The sequence below is a fragment of the Hemibagrus wyckioides genome, unplaced genomic scaffold, assembly GCF_019097595.1.
Source record: "Hemibagrus wyckioides isolate EC202008001 unplaced genomic scaffold, SWU_Hwy_1.0 Contig28, whole genome shotgun sequence".
NCBI lineage: Eukaryota > Metazoa > Chordata > Actinopteri > Siluriformes > Bagridae > Hemibagrus > Hemibagrus wyckioides.
Genome location: NW_026690789.1, coordinates 146,773 through 167,451, shown reverse-complemented (window position 1 = coordinate 167,451; position 20,679 = coordinate 146,773). Strand labels below are relative to the sequence as shown.

Sequence of the window (20,679 nt, the reverse complement as noted above, 5' to 3'; positions counted from 1 at the left end):
AAAAAGTCATTCTAATTAGTCCACAAAATAAATCCATAAGGCGTTCAAAAGAGCACTTGTCAATCAATCAAAACAAAGAACTATACCAGATGCACAAAGTCTTTTAAGAACAAGGCCATAAAACAGAGCACACGGCTGACCTAGACTTAATCAAGGTACAGGAAACACTAAGCAAAGTATTTGTGGAGGAAAAGGGTGACTTAAATACACAAACCTAAACAAAGCACAGGAGACACCTATTAGACATAATGACAGAGACTGGACACCAACAAAAGGCAGTGGGGGCCTCTAGTGGGCAGAAAACAGTCCACAACCCTGACAGGAAACCAGTAGATATCAGTTTATATCTTGCTCTGTTCATGTTACAATTAGTTGCAGATCTTACCTGTATATTTCAGTCTAGTTGTGTTGATATTTAACATGATCAGAAAATGACAGATGATTTTCAAAGTCTTTTCCTGTTTCATCATAAAATGGACATAATAAAGCGTCCAAAAGTCAGAATGGACAAACCCATGTGTATAAATCACACCAAAATATGGATTTTTTTTTAAAACACTTAAGAGAAACATTATTTCAGACTTTTGGATAACAGCTTGATAGACTTTTATTTGATAATTATGTGCAGTATTGAGATTAAAATTTATACTTGATTTGGATTGGTCAGAAGGTGTTCAGCATGGACCTGATAGCAGTTATGGTTTCAAATCAAATCTCTTTTTTAAAGAATGTCCTCTTTCTGATTATATATATATACAGTTATACAAACCAAAAAATAGTGTATGTCAAATATGTACAGAAGAAACTGAATTTGAGTTTAGAGACTAACTAACTAACTAACTGACTAAATATAATCACAATCGTTTACATCAGCAAACAAAACATTAATATAAATTATGTATACACTGGCCAGAGGGGCGCCAGAACGCATATCACAACATGTAGCAGCTCCTTTTACCTGCCGGCCCAGGTGCATGGGGTGCCGTGATCGTATAGTGGTTAGTACTCTGCGTTGTGGCTGCAGCAACCCTGGTTCGAATCCGAGTCACGACATTGGCTTTTCCACATCACCATTGAACGCTAGGCATGGCTTTTGACCTCTGGCCGCTTTGTCACTTGAAAAGCATAAACAGGTAGTACCCGCTCCCTTAAAGCTCACATGGGCCAGTGGCGCAATGGATAACGCATCTGACTACGGATCAGAAGATTCTAGGTTCGACTCCTGGCTGGCTCGGCTTCCTTTTAAGAGCCCAGAGGTGTGCCACAAACTCCAGCTGCCGAATTGCTGGCAGAGTAACACCTCCCACAATCCCTGAAATGCAGAGAGTCCTGTACTGGGAGGTACGCTGGTTTTCTGCACCAGGAACACCAGCCCACGCTCTGTCTAGCAGCTGATCTTCCGCTGGAGTGACAGCTTGAGTAGCTGGATGTTCGGTCAGCGCTGGCCGATTTTGTGCTCTGCAATGCAAGGTTCCCATACAAAGCTCTGGATGATACCGCTGGAGCTCAAACTGCTTGGTGGTCGAGTAAAATGCCGATCTCAACTCTCCCAGGGAGCCCTCCCATATGGTCTAGCGGTCAGGATTCCTGGTTTTCGCCCGGGTTTGACTCCGGTATGGGAACGTGACTTTATTGGATTGCCCGCAGAACTGGCAAGGAGTTCACCAAATCGCTCAGTTAATAACGGCTGGGAACGCTTCCTCAACAGAAACCAAAAACGATCACTGATTGCAGCCAGCAGCATGTTGGTGTTGTGTTCATTTCAATTCACAGCGCAAAACGCGTTACATAACTGATTTGTCATCACTTATTTATTAGTAGGCTCCCCTAAGGCTCCCATGGGCCAGTGGTGCTACCTGAAGAACGATAGTCTGGGTCAGCCGCCAATCACAGCTCACCCGGGAAATCTTTCGCCCAATCACATCAGCCCGTTACATCTTTCTTCCCCAATCCCTGCGCTGAAAAAGATGGACAGACAATGATGGCCGCGCCCATAGCGAGCCAGTCGAATCTCTCGCAATTTTATCGTTCTCCGCTAATCGCAACAATGGCCCGCCCACGGCAATCGATGGATCTTGGCGCGCTAATGATGTGTCATTCAAGTCAAATGTATTCGCATAATTACAGTGTCATCCATCAATCTAACCTAACACTAGCCTACAATCTCCACAGAAGGTTGATCTGAAAAAGAGACCTCAGTCTGGGAATTCCTCCACATCTAAGAGTACATCCCCTACCCTGACTCCATCGCCATCCCCAACTCCTAAGCCTCTAATTGGTGAAACCCTGTCTTCTGCTTCTTCCCAACCATGTTCTAAAAGTAGTGGTGGCTCCAGCAGTGGCAGCATCACTGATGAAGGTCAGTGCAAATGAAGATGATCAGACTTTATGGTGTGTAGGAATGTACTCTCATTCACACTATTGCAGTTTACCAGTCTCTAACATACAAAAGCCAATATGGTTCTGGACCATGAACGTAGACAGGGTATTCAGAAATGAACACATCTATCTACAAAATACATAGACCACCCTGAGCAAATTGTGTCAAGACAGAGCAGGGTAAAGGTATAAACCATATCTAAGGTGTTGAATGTTCCAAGGAGCACAGTGGGTTCTATCATTGTGGAAAAATGTTTGGAATCAACAGGATATCCAGCCAAACTCAGTAACCAGGTTAGAATGGCTTTGATCAGAGAGAAAACAAAAGCCCACTGACAACTTTAACAGCTTTAGAAGTCCTCTGCAGAAAAGGGAGAACTTGCTGGAAGTACAGCCATCTCAGAAGTTCTCCATCAGTAAGAGCTTTATGTTGGAATAGCTAAATGAAAACTGCTGCTGAATATAAGCACTGCTCAATATTTGGGCCATACCACTGTTATTGTGAAGCATGGTGTTGGCAGGAGTACTTCTCAGTGGCAGGAGGGGAAAGACGGGTCAGAATTAAGGGAAGGGTGAATGCAGCCGAAAAACAGAGAGGTTCTTAAAGAAAACTTGCTCCACAGTGGACACAGCCTCAGATTTTAAGACAAGGTTTAACCTTTCAGAACGACAACATGAATATATCCAAGACAACCCTGGAGTGGCTTTGGAACAACTTTCTAAATGTCCTTAAATGGCCCAACCAAATCCCAGACCACATAGGACTTCAGTGAAGCAACATGAAGATGGCAGTTACACCTGTAGCCTGTAGAGTCTTGTCAAAGTAGACTTAGAGCTGTACTCAGTAAATTGTGCATAAATCATATGTGATTTTTTCATCTCTGTAAATTACCTGTATTGTTTTATTTGCAGGTAGACATGGAGGCCTTTGACTCTGGACTGATGGAGATCTGCAGGAGCTGGGGATTAAAACAGACGGGCCCAGACAACAGATTCTGGCAGCCATTTCTGAACTTAATGCTGGAAAGGTGTGTTTTTAAAAACTGCTAGTCAGCGTTGTCTAATCTGGTCCCAGGTTTATAGACGGTTTTGTTATAATATCATATGAATTTCAGGGAAGAGAAAGACAGATACTGCAGGAAACTATCCACAATTTCCAGTCATCTTTGGGAGTAGCGCAGCATCCTGCAGGTTATTCACATTTTGAGTATTAAACACAAGATATAATAGATATAAGATATAAATTAAACATTATATAGTAAATTTTCACATTTTTTGCAGAATCTTTGTGTACTTATTGCCATTTCACTGTATCTGGAAGCTCTAATATACTTTATATTTATTTTCTTATACTCCAGTTTGGGCAAGACATCAGCTGCATTCCCTTAACAAAAGGTAACACTTTTGGCCAGATGAGGGACTGGAGAATGGTGCCAACTCACTTCAAGACTGATCGTACCCAAAGCAAATGAGAAGTCACAAAGGACCTCACACGTTATTCTGCATAAGGGACCGCATCTTAGAATAACGCATACAAGCATTGACATAGGGTCGCATATTGGGTGTGTCTATTTTGCCATCCAATTTGTGGTGTTTAATGTATTGCTAAGTTTGGGCATGATGACAAATAACTGTCTCAGATGATATGATGTACACCGATCAGCCATAATATTAAAACCACTTGCCTAATACTGTGTAAGGCCCTATCGATACAAAAACAGCTCAGACCTTTCAAAGCTTGGAGTCTACAAGAGCTCTGAAGTATGCTGTGGAATCTGGCACCAGCAGTATCTACAAGCACAGGTAATAAATAAAATAAGAAGGAATATAACAAAAATACTAAAATACCCCAATTTAAGGGTACAAAAATATAACAAAAATATACAAAAATATAACAAAAAATATTAGACATTTGTAGTCTAAAATTTACCTTTGCTCCAGAGACTTTCAGTGGGGTGTACTCATTTTTGCATCACCCTAATTTGAGTAAAACTGAAAATTTTGTTCTCTAAGTTGTAAAAGTTATAAAAGTTCAGATGTTATGATTAGTCCCGACTGACCTTTCTGACCTGCTTTCCTTTCTCGAATTTGCTAGAAACATGGACGTTAGACGTGGTTCATGATGTGTTTATGTGTAATGTTGGTATTTGCAATATTTTGTTGTGCAATGAGAAGTAAGGTCCAACTGCCAGCATGAGGAAGTGGACCAAAATGTCCTCCAAGAAATGTGATCTCAAGGTGATCTTGCATGTCTAAAAGCTATACAGATGCCATTGATGGTAGACGATTATAATGAGCTAGCTCTTGACAGTTGTTGGTTTTATACTGCACTTTCTCAGGTTGTGCTCTATTTTGGTTTATAATGTTAATTTCCAACTATCATTGCCCTACCTGCTGCTGACTACCAGGATCAGGTGTGTATATTTCAATTAAAAATCCACTTTTGAAACTCTCAAAGTTTAGTAGAGAAAACACAAAACAATGTCTAAGGAAATGCTTAAATGAAGTAGACTTTACTAGCAAAAAGTATTTCTTGCATAGAGAAAATTAAGTAATAAATACAAAGACTAATCTTAATCTACATAATAATCTGATGCAAAAAGTTACCTTCATTGTTTAAATTAGATCAGGCTGGATATTTTTATCAGCGTACAAACAAACAGTACCATCTACATTTACAAGATTTATCAGACTCTCTTATCCAGAGCAACTCACATTTCCACAGCTGAGCAGTTAAGGGGTAAAGGGCTTTGCACAAGGGTCCAGCAGCAGCAGCTTGGATTAAATTGTTTAAATTGCAGTTTTATTTAAATAGCACACAAAGGTAATATTTCTAATCATGTCATTTCATATTTATGGCAAAAATAAAAACAGCAAGCCCACTCAAATCCAGTTTAAAACAAATGAGACAAGTCTTTAAGAGCAAATGATGACATATAAAATAAGCTGTGTGAGCTGTGTCTGTGCTTATGGTATCTGTCTGACCATCTCAGTCTGACCATAATCTGAGGTGATACAAACAGCAGAACTGATTACTGGAAGAGTTTAAGAGTGAACAGAGATGTAGAGATTGATATGATTTTTTCCAGAGGATGAAAGGTGATTTATAAGGTCATTCAGGTTCATGTACCATTGCATCTTGTTTTAATGCTGTTTAACTCTTTATATCTGACACTAATTACACCAACAAAACCATCCTGTGCCATTTCTGTTTTTAAAGTGGTCAGTCTGGTATATCTCATGCCATAATCCAGAATGTTCCCTTTACAACCCACGGTGACACAGGTGTCACAAGCCCTTTAAATGTCCTGGGAAGGTCCTTTTATAGCTTTATCCTTGATTTTAACTCATGAAGTCTTAAAGTGACACCTACTGAACATCCCGGTGGGTCATGTGATAGGTCATGTGATTTTTTGTTCCCACAACATTTGTTGACCTCCAAGATGCATGCGTCACAAGGTACAAGTACCACATGAGGTCACGGAGGTGGTTCCTCTACCTGTTCTGGCAAACCATAATGCTTGCCTATGTCAATGCATGGCTGATCTCCCGCCGTGACTGTAAACTACTTGGTGTCCACAAGCCACTGAAACAAAGGATATTCCAGGCTGAGGTTGCAACTAGCCTTATTCTCCTGCATTCCCAAAGGGGCCGTCTATCACTCAACACCAACTCCACCACCACCTCCCAAGAAAGTTCATGTTGGAGTTCCAGATGATGTTCATGTGGACCAGGTTGCACACTGGCCTGTGAAGTGTGGTCGTTGCAAATTCTGCAAAATCAATGCAACCACCACCCTCTGTGAGAAATGTGATGTGCGTCTTAGTTTCACTGAGGAAAGAAATTGCTTCAAATGTTTCCATTTGGCCTAGGTTATTGCCACATAAACAAATTTCATGGGGTTTCATGAGAAATGGGTCCGGCTGCTTAATGCCCATTGTGACATATATGTAACATTACAGATCCCTGACAGTAGGGGGTGGTATTTTGAAAAAAAGTTGAGAAATGTGTTATTTGGCATCTATTTAGTCTGTGTTATGTCCCCATCATTTTCCTTGAAGGAGAAAGGGGTCTGGGTTCTTATGGGTTAAGGCACAGTGAACTCTATAATGTGTGCTTTAATTGCCTCTGTATTCCACAGTTTTACATTTCTACACAAACAAAAAGTTTAAGCCCACATTCTCAGATGCAAAATGTAAAATACTGCAAAATGTAAAATAATAGTTACCCACAAAAACAGGATCAAAATGTGGAGGCGAAAAGAAACTGTGCAAGATCTAAGCATGCTATCATATCTGTAAAACATGAGCCTGATGATGGAACTGCTGATTGCAGAAGCAAAATGAATTCTGAGGAGTATAGAAACATCAACTAAAGTTCAGGAAAAATGCCTCCAAACTAAAAACTTCAAAACTAAAAACTGGGAAATTCTTGTGAGAAAAAGTCAGTCACTTGATCTGAAACCTTAAGAAAAAAGGGGGACTAGCAATAAATGCATGATATGGAGAAAATTGTGGACATGGCTGTAAATCATGAGCATCCCCTTCTAAATAATAAAACTGCTTGAAGCCCAAACTGGAGAAAGAAACAGAGTTCAGTTTTATTTTATTTTTTATTTACTGTACTTTAATGTACTTTTGTTAAGAAACTAGAAAGTACTAAAAACACACAAATTAAATCACTCTAGTGTTTCACTAACAGTGTTTTGGAATGACTGAAAGACAATAAGCATTCCTTTCCATTTTAAACATCTAACCAACCTTCATTTTCATGAACAGGATTTTTATTTATTTATTTATTTATTTTGGAAAACACCTTAAAGACTACTGATATTATAAACTATTTCTTCTTAAAGAGTAACCTTGAGAGTTCAGAGTAACTGCATTATAAAATGATGTGCTACAGTGGTGTGATTTGGTGTAAACTGTAAATCCACATTTTTAGTCCTCTACAATTTAGATTTTCAGATTTTTATCTCAAGATTTCAGACTTTTTATACACAACTGTGCTCTGGATGCTTAAATGTAAATGTGCAATTCCCCAAATGTTACAGATTTTTCTACATTTTGGAAACAAACTTTAAAAAGACTATAAATATCTGAATTTTGTTGGATGTTATTTGTCATTTTTCACATTTTAGTAAACCAAAGTTTCTGAAGTTCTTTAAAAAGGATTTGTATATGAGTGAAAAGTTCATTTAGTGTTGTGTTGCTTTTTAAAGGAAAATTATATAGACATACTGATGACTAAAAATAATCAGAATGAGACGGTAATAGGAGCAAATGAAAACATTTATTAAAGTAAACTATATAAACACTATACAACTATAAGTTTATTTACAACAATATTATTTGCAGCTACTATTTATACTAATTACTATTAGCAGTTATCTATATAGACAAGGATAGAGGGATACATTGATAAGGGATGATAAGTTTCCACAAAATGTCCATCATCTTCTGGACACGCTGTCTGAGGAAAGGTCTCAGTTTGCTGGCTAAGGCTGCTGGGTCTTGGTAGAACTCCGGGGCTGAGTAAACAGCACTTCAGCGAGATCTGTAAGCTGATCCTATAGACAAATTACATCATCACTGTCACAATCCAACATAGTGTCACTGAGTTTAGGATACAATACTGAGAATTTGTGGATCACAGCATCAGAAGATATTAGACACTTACAATAAGCACTTTAAAGTAGGTCCTTGCTGCAGGCTTCCACACGTCTACCTCCCACATGCTGATGAGCGCAAACAGGCGCTCCAAGAATCCTCCCTTAAGCTTTAGGAAAGAAAGACGACAAGCTCCATTAATATCATGTCATATCAGGGTTAACAACATGGAAAAATAAAATGAGATAAAATAAACCATGTTCTGAAACTACATTCAAGCATGGCTTTTAAATCTCCTGATAAGACTCTTACTGTCTCAGGTATTGAGCTGTTTGTAAAATAGCCGAATAGAAGCAGCTCGAAAAAGATGTCCACGAAGTTGTAGTGGTAGACCTGCACAGAAGAGAAAAGTTACAAGAAGAAATTAGCTTTACATAATGGAGTCCTGTTTCCTATCACATCAAAATCTTTTAGATTTAAACATTTGTCATGTTACACAAGCATTTATAAGCTTACATAGGACCCGGAGAGCTCTGCTGCAATCCAGTCCTGATAAGAAGGAGTCTTCAGGAAACGAATCAGAGCCTCGTAGGCCAGCTGTACACGACCTGCATCCTGTTAAAACAAACAAACAAAATAATCACTTTGGCTTCAGTTTTTTTTACGTGGAAACTCATTTTAAACCCTAAAATGAAGCAGTATGTAAGCCTCAGCATGTCCAGTACTTTACTAAAGATACACAGATGATGTATGACATGGGCCAAATGTCCAACTACTGCATATCCCAGAGCCCTCTTCATTATGTACATTTTATTTTAATATTTATCCTAAGAATGTACTTTTTTTTAGCAGGCTGTGATTGTTATAAAATTAGCTTTTGATGCTTGTTTTTTTAATTATTATTCCTTAATTACTCATATTACTCATGAATCTGAATATAAGACAGCACATAATATAAGCTAAAGCAGAGTGAACTTCCCCTGAGCAAAAACAGCAGCTAAACAAAGGTTTTACTCACAGCGAACGCCTCACGGAGAGCATGCAGCTTCAGGCCGATATCAGTTACCCCTCTCTCTGTAAGATGGTCCCTAAGAAACAAAAGATTTACATGCTTAGTGTATTAAACATACATTACTCCTTTATACCATTAAACTGTGAAGAGAAGTGTACCAAGTAAAGGGCACCTCCATCTCCTCTTGGCTAAGGCTCTCCTCACTCTCCTGCAAGACACATTAGCAATAAATCATTAAAACTCACACAGTAAATGTTACAGCCTCCCATTCAGGGGAATAGCAGCATCTGTAGATACACATCAGGTCTGAAACACAGAATTACTCTCAGAGTCGTACTGTTCCTCTGAATCACTGTGGGGAGAGTCAACCTGCTCCTGCTCCCAGGTGGAGGTGTTCACCTGACCATCTTTAGCCACATGCAGGAACGTGCAGGACACCTTTTTAAAGGTTTGCTGTTAAATTAAAAAAATATATAAAAACACTGCAGACCCATATGTGTACAAAATTCCAAGAGTTACTATCTACAATAAAGACTTCATGACATTGCAATAAATTTACCACATAATCCTCAAGTGGCTCCATGATGGTTTCCACCCGGTTACAGGAAAGGAGCTCTGTAACCTTCCCATATTCAGCCTTAAGAGAACAATTTGAAGTGAACACAATTAGTCACTGCAACTAACAAAAGTTTTGTGACGCCACAACAGATAATCCCTCACCTGTATGACAGTGAAATGGTCCTCGATGGTGGTCTGATAAGGGAATCCCTGCAAATGACAATTAGCTGAAACTCAAGATCTACTTCTCAAAAGTGTTCATCTAATAATCATTAATATCAATTCTCTTCATCAGAGTAACAAAGATGGTGATTACCAGCTGGTCAAAGTAGCGCGTCTTGGTGGTTTTAAACCAGCAAATCCACTCTCAGGACCCCTTATCATCCCGAGGAAGTATCCCTTAACGTCCACTGCCTAGAAATAGAGAAACTAAACATTAGAACTTGTAAAGAAGGATGTGTGTGTGTTTGTATCTCAGCTGCAGCACTGTACAATACCCCAGACTGGGAGTTGGAGGAGTCTGCAGTGTTGTACTCAACATTACAGCAGGTGCTGTTCAGCTCACCAGCACTGAGGGGCTGTGAAAAGTAGAAGATGAGGATCATCAGTGTTTTTTATCATAGCAGTTTCACACTAACACTTTCAAACATTCTGTCACTTGGAAAATCCAGAGATCAGATTTAGTAAATAAATGACAGGTTTGGTTACCAGAACAACAGCTGAAGATGTGGAGTGAGTTTCTGTGGGTAGCTGCGGCAGGATTGGCTCAACAACCTTAAGACACACACACACACACACACACACAGACACACACACACACACACTTAGACAAAAGCAGCCTACACGTTTCAAATGTAGTTAAAATATTTTACTGACACATACCTGGAGGACTGAGGGAGTATCTGACGATTCTCTCAGCAAATCCACAGCTTCTGCAATAAATTAGTTTCATGTAAGTTTAATTACAACTAATATTTTCTGTTAAATGTAAAACATTAAAATGGCCAAATTTATAAGTAGTAGAGAGAGAGAGAGAGACCTTGTACATTTTTCTCTCCTTTCTTTCTAATGCTTAAAAGTTAATAAACCTGTGAGTTAGTTAGCTAGTTAATTTGTGAAGAAACAGACTAATTGTAGCATTAGTAGCTTGTGTAAATTCACTGTACATGTGACTGATTAAACTCTCTAAATCCTCAAGTCCAGGCATCCTGATGAACTCCATCTCCCCATCAGGATCCACACGCTGCCGTCTACTCAGAGGGGCTTCTTGATTGCCATCCTCTTCGTCCCACCTCCTCCTTATGCCCTGGCGTGGGACAGGAGTTATCATTGTGGCAGGAGCATAGTACATACCAGCCACAATGTTGTGGATGTCGATATTGAAATAAGGCTGGGGCAAAGGAACTGTTGAAGGCTGTGGACTCCCTGAAGGTGGTGGCCTCCTCAAAGGGGATGGGGTTTTATTTTAATAGCACTGTGTATGTTTTATACAGCAGGAAAGCCTCACTATCAAAACAAGAAGTATTTACACAAGTTATATTACTGTAATCTTCCTATAACAGTGCATTAAAAACTATTTTATTTACATTTACAGTATTTACATTTTAGCTGCATTTATAGGTGTTATACAGGGCTCTTCCAGTATCACGGCTTCACTGTTAGTCACACTGTGCACTTATTTCAATGCTTAAAAATATCTTCCCCCAAAAAATGCAGATTAAAATACATTTCTATTACAGTCTATTACTTTAGCACTTTCTTACTCCAGTGGTTCACATCCCCTTTGAGTCCAATTGTGTCTCCTCTCAAAAATTCGCCCTTTATCGTAAATTACACTACTCCTAACTATTTTATTCACGACAGCTAGAAACAAAACCTTGCTGAACAGAATTGAAACAAACAGCTTGATATTTTTGCCTAAGCTGCACTCTACATTGCCACACTAGCTCCATTTATTTGTACCGATTGGTTTTGTTCAGCTAGCTGCCTTTCCTCACAGCCCCTTTCTCTCTCCGCTTTAACAACTCGACAAACACGGACAATGAAAAATCCTTAAAATAATAAGTTATTTCATGTTATTGTAAGTATTTTAACTTATTCTATTCACTCCATCAAAAAAAAACTATAAACACTGAAAAAACAATTACTTAGCTACATGCTAACTAGCCGTCTAGCTAATCTTTGCTAATACTCCTCGGCTTGACTTAGTAAACTTTAGCAAACGTTAAGTAAACATTGGGACTTTTATGAAAAGCTGATGTTAACATATCTGAAAACATCAACACTGTTTTCTTCTTCCCTGCTCGTTTCACTGGAGTCTGCCATTTTGTCCGCTAGCTTTAGCATACTGATCGTGTACGTAAAGCGATTAGCCGAATAAAGATTAGCCGAACAGAATTTCTCAAAACCATCTAATCATATAAAACGATATTCCTGATTGCGGTTTTTTGTAATAACGCGGTGTTTAAAAGACTTTATACTTAAGTGAAAAAGAGGAAACTCAGTAACTCACCGTTCCAGGGGTCGTACAGTCCGCTCCATCCGGGCTCGGGATCCACATCCGGGTGCTGAGGCTCGGCTCCTCCCCCGAAGTTCATCGTCGCTGCGCTGTAGAGTCGGTGTAGGAGTCAAATCCAGTAGTGGAGTACAGAGAAATCCGAAACAGGGGTGTAGCAAAAATGCCAAAAGATAATCCAAATCTTGCGACCTTCAGAACAAGTATAAACCAACACTAACTAGTATAAAACAGCACTAACTAGTATAAACCAATATAAACCAGCACTAACTAGTATAAACCAGCACTAACTAGTATAAACCACTATAAACCAGCACTAACTAGTAAAAACCAACACTAACTAGTATAAAACAGCACTAACTAGTATAAACCAATATAAACCAGCACTAACTAGTATAAACCAACACTAACTAGTATAAAACAGCACTAACTAGTATAAACCAATATAAACCAGCACTAACTAGTATAAAACAGCACTAACTAGTATAAACCAATATAAACCAGCACTAACTAGTATAAACCAACACTAACTAGTATAAACCAATATAAACCAGCACTAACTAGTATAAACCAGCACTAACTAGTATAAAACAGCACTAACTAGTATAAACCAATATAAACCAGCACTAACTAGTATAAACCAACACTAACTAGTATAAAACAGCACTAACTAGTATAAACCAATATAAACCAGCACTAACTAGTATAAACCAGCACTAACTAGTATAAACTAGCACTAACTAGTATAAAACAGCACTAACTAGTATAAACCAATATAAACCAGCACTAACTAGTATAAACCAGTATAAACCAGCACTTACTAGTAACAAGAGTCAATAATGAATAAATAATAATAATAATCATAATAATAAGCTGAAATGTCCGGGAAGCCCAGGGAGTGAAGCATAGCTGAAGTTTAAGGCAGCATGTAGCTGTACAGTTAGAATTCAAGCTGTAGGACCAGTTTAAAGACGATACGACCTTAAAAAAAAAAAAAAAAAACTCCTGTTTACGGCATCTACCGAAAACCTCCGAGAAAAACCGAACTGTACGGAAACCAGGAAGTGAAGTCCGTAAAAAATGCATTTACAAATTATATATTTTACATTTTATAATTTGCTCCTGTTGAACACACTCAGTGTCCTCAAGGTAGGATGATCTTTATCCTTTAATGCCACACTGTTTCTACAATAAATCATGTTAAAGTGACAGTGTTACAGTCTAATGTTATGTAGCACACAAGACACCTCATCTTGCCGTGAATTAGCCTAATGCTAGTTACCGTGCTAGCGAACCTGGCTACTGGTTTAAACTACACAATAAAATCATTAAGCTCGGTTTAAGAATTTATTTTATTTCCACAATGAAATATTTACCCCATTAGAAGTCCATTCTTAACAACCCCTTCTCCTGGTTTTAATAAAATAAATCGTGCTTAGCTTTGTGATTCAGCAGCTAGCGAGCTAACGGACTTTAGCCGATTTTTAGCGATTTCAATGACAGTGTAATATTTGGACTAATCATATCTACCGAGAGAACTTGTATATTTGTTGTAATTATTTAACACTTTATTGGTTATATTAATGTGAATATGATATTTCTCCTAATAATAGTTCACCTGTTAGTGAACATGCTGTTGTTTTACATTACACACTAAAATCCTGAACGAGTTGATGAGCTTGACCAACGAGAATTTCATTTATTTCCACAATATAATACTCATCCCCATTAAAAAGTCACTTTTAACAACCCTGACTACTTGTTTTATACTAAATCATACTTAGACTACTGATTAATCAGCTCTCGCGCTAAAGGGCATGGTTACAGATGTACACCGATCAGCCATAACATTATGACCACCGACAGGTGACGTGAATAAGACTGATGATCTCCTCATCATGGCACCTGTTAGTGTGTGGGATATATTAGACAGCAGGTGAACATTTTGTCCTCATAGTTGATGTGTTAAAAGCAGGAAAAATGGGAAAGTGTAAGGATTTGCGCAAGTGGATCAGAGCATCTCCAAAACTGCAGCTCTTGTGGGATGTTCCCGGTCTGCAGTGGTCAGTATCTATCAAACGTGGTCCAAAGCAGGAACGGTGGTGAACCGGTGACAGGGTCATGGGCGGCCAAGGCTCACTGATGCACGTGGAGAGTGAAGGCTGACCCATGTGGTCCGATCCACAAGACGAGCTACTGTTGCCCAAATTGCTGAAGAAGTTAATGCTGGTTCTGATAGAAAGGTGTCCGAATACACAGTAAATCACGGTTTGTTACTTATGGGACTGCATAGTCAGGGCGCCCATGTTGACCCCTGTGCACCACTGAAAGCACCAACAATGGGCACGTGAGCATCAGAACTGGACCACGAAGCAATGGAAGAAGGTGACCTGGTCTGATAAATCAAGTTTTCTTTAACATGGCGTGGATGGACGGGTGTGTGTGCACATGGCACCAGGATGCACTATGGGAAGAGGGCAAGCTGGCGGAGGCAGTGTCATGCTTTGGGCAATGTTTTGCTGGGAAACCTTTTGGTCCTGCCATCCATATGGATGTTGCTTTGACATGAACCACCTACCTAAGCATTGTTGCAGGCCATCTACACCCTTTCATGGTAACGGTATTTCCTGATGTCTGTGGCCTCTTTCAGCAGGATGATGCACCGTGCCCCAAAGCAAAAATGGATCAGGAATGGATTGATGACCACAACAATGAGAATGAGGTGTTGACTTGGCTTCCAAATTCCCCAGATCTCAATCCAATCGAGCATCTGTGGGATGTGCTGGACAAACAAGTCCAATCCATGGAGGCCCCACCTCGCAACTTCCAGGACTTAAAGGATCTGCTGCTAACATCTTGGTGCCAGATACCACAGCACACCTTCAGGGATCTAGTGGAGTCCATGCCTCGACAGGTCAGGGCTGTTTTGGCAGCAAAAAGGGGAGCAACAGCATATTAGGCAGGTGGTCATAATGTTATGGCTGAGCGGTGTATGGTATCTACCTAGAGAACTTCACTAATGGTTTCATTTCCACAATATCATAGTGAGTATAAAGGTTTTAATAATTATACAGTATAATATTTTTTATAGATTTGGGTGGTGGACAGGGGCAGGAGGTTTTAGAGAGTTTAATCAGGTCACATGTACAGTGAATTTACACAATCTGACTGCTCCAATTTTTCTGTTTCTTCACAAGTTAACTAATTATCAAACTCACTGCTTTATTAACTTTTATGCATTAATAGGAAAGTTTGATATTGTGTAATTGAAGAGTCATAATTCTGAGTCACAGAAAAATAATCTATTGCAGAGCCTGTGGATGTGCTGGAGGAATCAGCAGATACTCCCTCTGTCCTCCAGGTATGTGTCAGTTAAATAGTAATATTTTAACTTCATTTAAAACCTACAGGCCACTTTTTTCTAAGTGTGTGTGTGTTTGTTTGTTTGTGTGTGTTTGTGTGTGTGTGTGTGTTTGTGTGTGTGTGTTTGTGTGTGTGTGTGTGTTAAGGTCATTGAGCCAATCCTGCAGCTGCTGCCCACCGAACCACACGAAGAACCTTCAGCTGTCATTCTGGTAAGAAAATCCTTCATTTATTTCCTAAAGCCAATCAATGGATTTTACAAGGTTGTTTTTACTGTAAAGAATGTTAGTATAAATCTGATATGATAAGAAGCACTCATGATCTTCCTGCTCTACTTTTCACAGCCGCTCGATGCTGGTGAGCTGATCAGCGCTTGGTGTAATATTCAGTTCCTCTCTGCACAGGCCTCCATCTCCCAGTTCAAGGTATTCTACAGTGCAGCAGCTGAGATACAAACACACAAACACCCGTCTTTACAAGTTCTAATGTTTAGTTTTGTTTCTCTATTTTCAGTCAGTGGAAATGAAAACATACTTCCTGGGGATGATAAGGGGCCCACAGAGCCGTCTTTGTTGGTTTAAATCCACCAAGACGAGCAGCTTGAATCACATGGTAATCACAGACTTAATTACTCTGAGGAAGAGAATTGACCTTGATGATTATTAGACGCTCACGTTTGTGAAATAGATCTTGAGTTTCAGCTTTTTGTCCTTTGCAGGGATTCCCTTATGAGTCCTCCATAGAGAACTGTTTCACTGGCATACAGGTAAGGGATTATTCGTTGTGGCATCACAAAACTTTTGTTAATTGCAGTGACTAATTGTGTTCACTTTAATTTGTTCTCTTAAGGCTGAATCTGGGAGGGTTACAGAGTTCATCTCCTGTAACCGAATGGAGACATCATTCGTTGTGCCACATTATTTTGTGGTAAATTTATTGCACTGTCATGAAGTGTATCTTGTAGTTAGTAACTTTTAGAATTTTGTCAGTTGTGCTTTTATTTGTCTTCAGTGTGGATATTTTTTTTATTCAACAGCAAACCATTACAACGGTAACCTGCACTTTGCTGTATGTGGCTGAAGATGGACAGATGTTCACCTCCACTTGGGACTATGATCACAACGACTGTGAGGTAATTCAGACTTTCAGACCTGATGTGTATCTACATATGCTGCTATTCCCCTGATTCGGATACTGTAAAATTTACTGTGTGAGTTTTAATGATTTAATGATTTGGCTTGCAGGAGAGTGAGGAGCGCCTTAACCCAGAGGAGTTGGAGGTGCCCTTTATTTGGTACGATCCTCTTCACTCTTTAATGATGTAACAGTGTATTGTATGTTTAATATACACTAAACATTTACATCTCTTGTTTCTTAGCTGCCATCTTTCAGACAGAGGGGTGACTGAAATCGGCCTGAAGGTGCCCGCGCTTCGTGAGGCGTTTGCTGTGAGTAAAACCTTTATTCAGCTGCTGTTACTGCGCAGGTAAAGTCCACTCTGCTTTAACTTTTATATTGTGTGCTGTCTTATATTCAGACTCTGCTTGCCAGCATCCACATGCAGAACTTCTTGTTCATGGCTGGAAAGAAGATCGTCATGCGACTGGCAGCAGCTAACAACCAGGTGACTTCAGAATGATGAAAGACTGTATCATTTTTGTGATGGAAATAATTTCAGTTTCTCAGCCATAGCCAAAGTGAGTTACAGAGATTTTTTCGTTTGCTTTAACAGGATGCAGTTGGTGTGCAGTTGGCCTACGAGGCCCTGATTCGATTCCTGAGGACGCCTTCCAATCAGGAATCGATTAAAGCAGAGCTCAGCTCCTGTGTAAGCTAATAAACGCCTGTGTGAAATGACAGATGTTTAAAGATAACAGATTTTGCTAATATAGAAAACAGGACTCCAATATGTAAAGCTAATTTATTTTTGTATCTTTTCTACTCTGTGCAGGACCACCACTACAACTTCCTGGATGTTTTTTTTTGAGCTGATTTTCTTCAGCTACTTTATAAATGGCTCAAAACCTCAGCCAGTAAGTGTCTTATCAGGAGATTTCTAAGCAATGTTTGAGTTTCAGAACATGGTCTATTTGATCTGGTTTTCTTTTTCCATATTTTTTAAACCTGATAAGACATGGCATTAATGAAGCTTGTCTTTCTTTCCAAAAGTTTAAGGGAGGTTTCTTGGAGCGCCTGCTTGCGCTCTTCAGCATGTGGGACGTGGACGTGTGGGAGCCTGCAGCAGAGCTGTACTTCACAGTGCTTATTGTAAGTGTTGAATATCTTCTGATGCCACGATCCACAAATTCTCAGGATTGTATCTTAAACTCAGTGACACTATGTTGGATGTGTGTGGAATTTGTCAATAGGATTACCTTACAGAGCTTGCTGAAGTACTCTTCACTCAGCCTCTGGAGCTCTACAGTGACCCAGCAGCCTTAGCCACCACAGTTCAGCGACTCCTCAAGCTGCACGTCCAGCTGATGATGGACATTTTGGAGGAGCTCTGAGCAATGTCTTTCCCCTTACCCACTTCATCTTTTCTTCCTCTGTTTCATTTCATCTTCTTTTCTCTCACTTCTTTTTCCTACATTGCTCAGGCTCCACACATAAGTATGAAATCATTTTATTTCTATTTTTGATCAACTTAATATTTAAAAAATCTCTTTTCTTTCCTACAGGTTTGTACAGTGAACCCCAGGACCTGAAGAAGGGCTTAACCTTAGCATTTAAGATCCCTCATCCCTTAATAATCATCCCTTATTAATCTATCCCTCTGTTCCTATCCCACTCCCCCTATTCCCATCAATAGCCTATAGATTGTAAATACATATATAGAATTGTTTAGAAATAAACTTATTTGTATACTTCTTATAGACTTTGCTTAAATAAATGTTTATATTTGTTCCTATTGCGGTCTCATTCTGATTATTTTTAGCCATCAGTATATGTATAAAAGTTTCCTTTAAACGCAACACAAACTGAATTTTTCACTCATATACAGATCATTTTTACAGAATTTCACAACCTTTAAATGGTTTACTAAAATGTGAAAAATAACAAATATATTATATATTTGTTATTTTATTATATATTATATATTATATTCAGTGTTGGGGAAAGTTACTTTTAAAAGTAATGCATTACAATATTGTGTTACTCCCTAAAAAAGTAACTACTTGCATTACTTAGTTATTTTTTTATAAAAAGTAATGTTATGTTACTTTTGCGATACTTTTTCTTAAATTTGACCAGTAGACTGTAGTCTAGGTCTGACAGCATTAATCATACTGCAGAATTACTCTTACTAATATAACTTGTGTAAATACATCTTGTTTTGATAGGGAGGTTTTCCTGCTTTACAAAACATACACAGTGCTATTAAAAAGGGTTTCTGCTTCTTTTTATGAGACGTTTTTAAATGTGCCACATTGTCTGTTTATCTTCTTTGACACAGGGACACAGAGGGAGACGTTTGTGTTTCCGGAGGATGAGCTCAGCTACAACAGAGAGCTCAGTGACTCTGAGGACAATGACATCTGGCCTATGAGAGGTCTCTCTCCTGTATGGATCCCACCACCTGTGAGGAGCTCATCCCCACCTATGAGAGGTCTCTCTCCTGTATGGATCCCATCACCTGTGAGGAGCCCATCCCCACCTATGAGAGGTCTCTCTCCTGTATGGATCCCACCACCTGTGAGGATCCCATCCCCACCTATGAGAGGTCTCTCTCCTGTATGGATCCCACCACCTGTGAGGAGCCCATCCCCACCTATGAGAGGTCTCTCTCCTGTATGGATCCCACCACCTGTGAGGAGCTCATCCCCACCTATGAGAGGTCTCTCTCCTGTATGGATCCCACCACCTGTGAGGAGCTCATCCCCACCTATGAGAGGTCTCTCTCCTGTATGGATCCCATCACCTGTGAGGATCCCATCCCCACCTATGAGAGGTCTCTCTCCTGTATGGATCCCACCACCTGTGAGGATCCCATCCCCACCTATGAGAGGTCTCTCTCCTGTATGGATCCCACCACCTGTATGGATCATCCGTTTCCCCGTTAACTTGGTTTCTATTTCCATGGGAGAGGTGTTCAAAAGTTCAGAAGCTCAGTCATCACCTCATGTTCATCACCTCATATCCATGATGTATGGTAAGTATCTGTGGTAAGTATGTGTGATAATTATTTCACCCCTAGATTTCAGCATTAGTCTTTTTTAATAATTATGTAAGTATTTCATCCTTTTAAACACGTGGGGTGGTGAGAATCCGCTTGATACCTTCTCGTCTGTTGTGTTGGAAAAATTTTTTTAAAAAACATTTTGGAGCTAACTATGTAACCTGTTCCCAAAATTTTCAGTAGACCCAAGAGCCCAGTGTTCATGCTCAGGCCTCTTCTGTAGTTTTTTTAAGAATACCTCTTATGAGCTCATAGCCCATAGTTCATAGCTACATCATTCGGTCACTTTATGAATCTCGGTGTGATTGCGCAGGCATCCAGAGGATTCTTACCACCATCTCTAGCATAATCTCTAAATGTAAATCATTTTAATGGTATAATTGTGGTATGATTAAAGTAGTTATGGCATCTAGATAAAAATGTGAGTCTTGTTTTTTTTTGCATTTGCATTTAATTTGTATTAAATGTATAGGATTTTTATAATTATAAAATTATAATATATTAATGTTGTTTATTTATGTTATGTGTATTATTGTCATTTATATTAATAAATAAATAAATATAATTGTATTGTTGTTGAATTATGCATTGTTGTAAATATGTAAATATTACATTTTTAAGACTTTTACTATTAAATTATACAAATGTGTTGTGGTATAAAATGTTAAAATATTATATAAAATATTAATATCTGTAATAAGTGTACAGTTTGTCATTGCTTGTAAAAAGTTAATACATTATTTTTTGGTTCATTACACACGTGTCTCAAGTGTCTTTTTTTATAACACATCATAAACATTTCTCATTTGTTTCTCATATAATTACACAGTAAAAAGAGTAGAGTATTGCTGTATTACATATCAGTATTTTTCTAAAACAACAGTCATGTTACTGTGTGAAATGCTGTCAGAGAGAGAGAGAGAGAGAGAGAGTGTGTGTGTGTGTGTGTGTGTGTGTGTGTGTACTGAGATGAAACAATTAAACAGTTAAACAACAGCATCTCACCATATGCTACTGAATACTAGAACACTGAGTTATATTTTTGTGTGTGTGACTTGTCTTG

General features: G+C 39.0%; 1 non-coding gene across 1 annotated transcript; it reads left to right on the top strand.

Annotated features, from left to right (window-relative positions):
- Positions 1–1,161: 1,161 nt before the first annotated feature.
- trnar-acg (transfer RNA arginine (anticodon ACG)) lies at positions 1,162–1,234 on the top strand. Its single transcript has one exon. It is a non-coding gene; the product is annotated as a tRNA-Arg (tRNA).
- Positions 1,235–20,679: the final 19,445 nt, after the last annotated feature.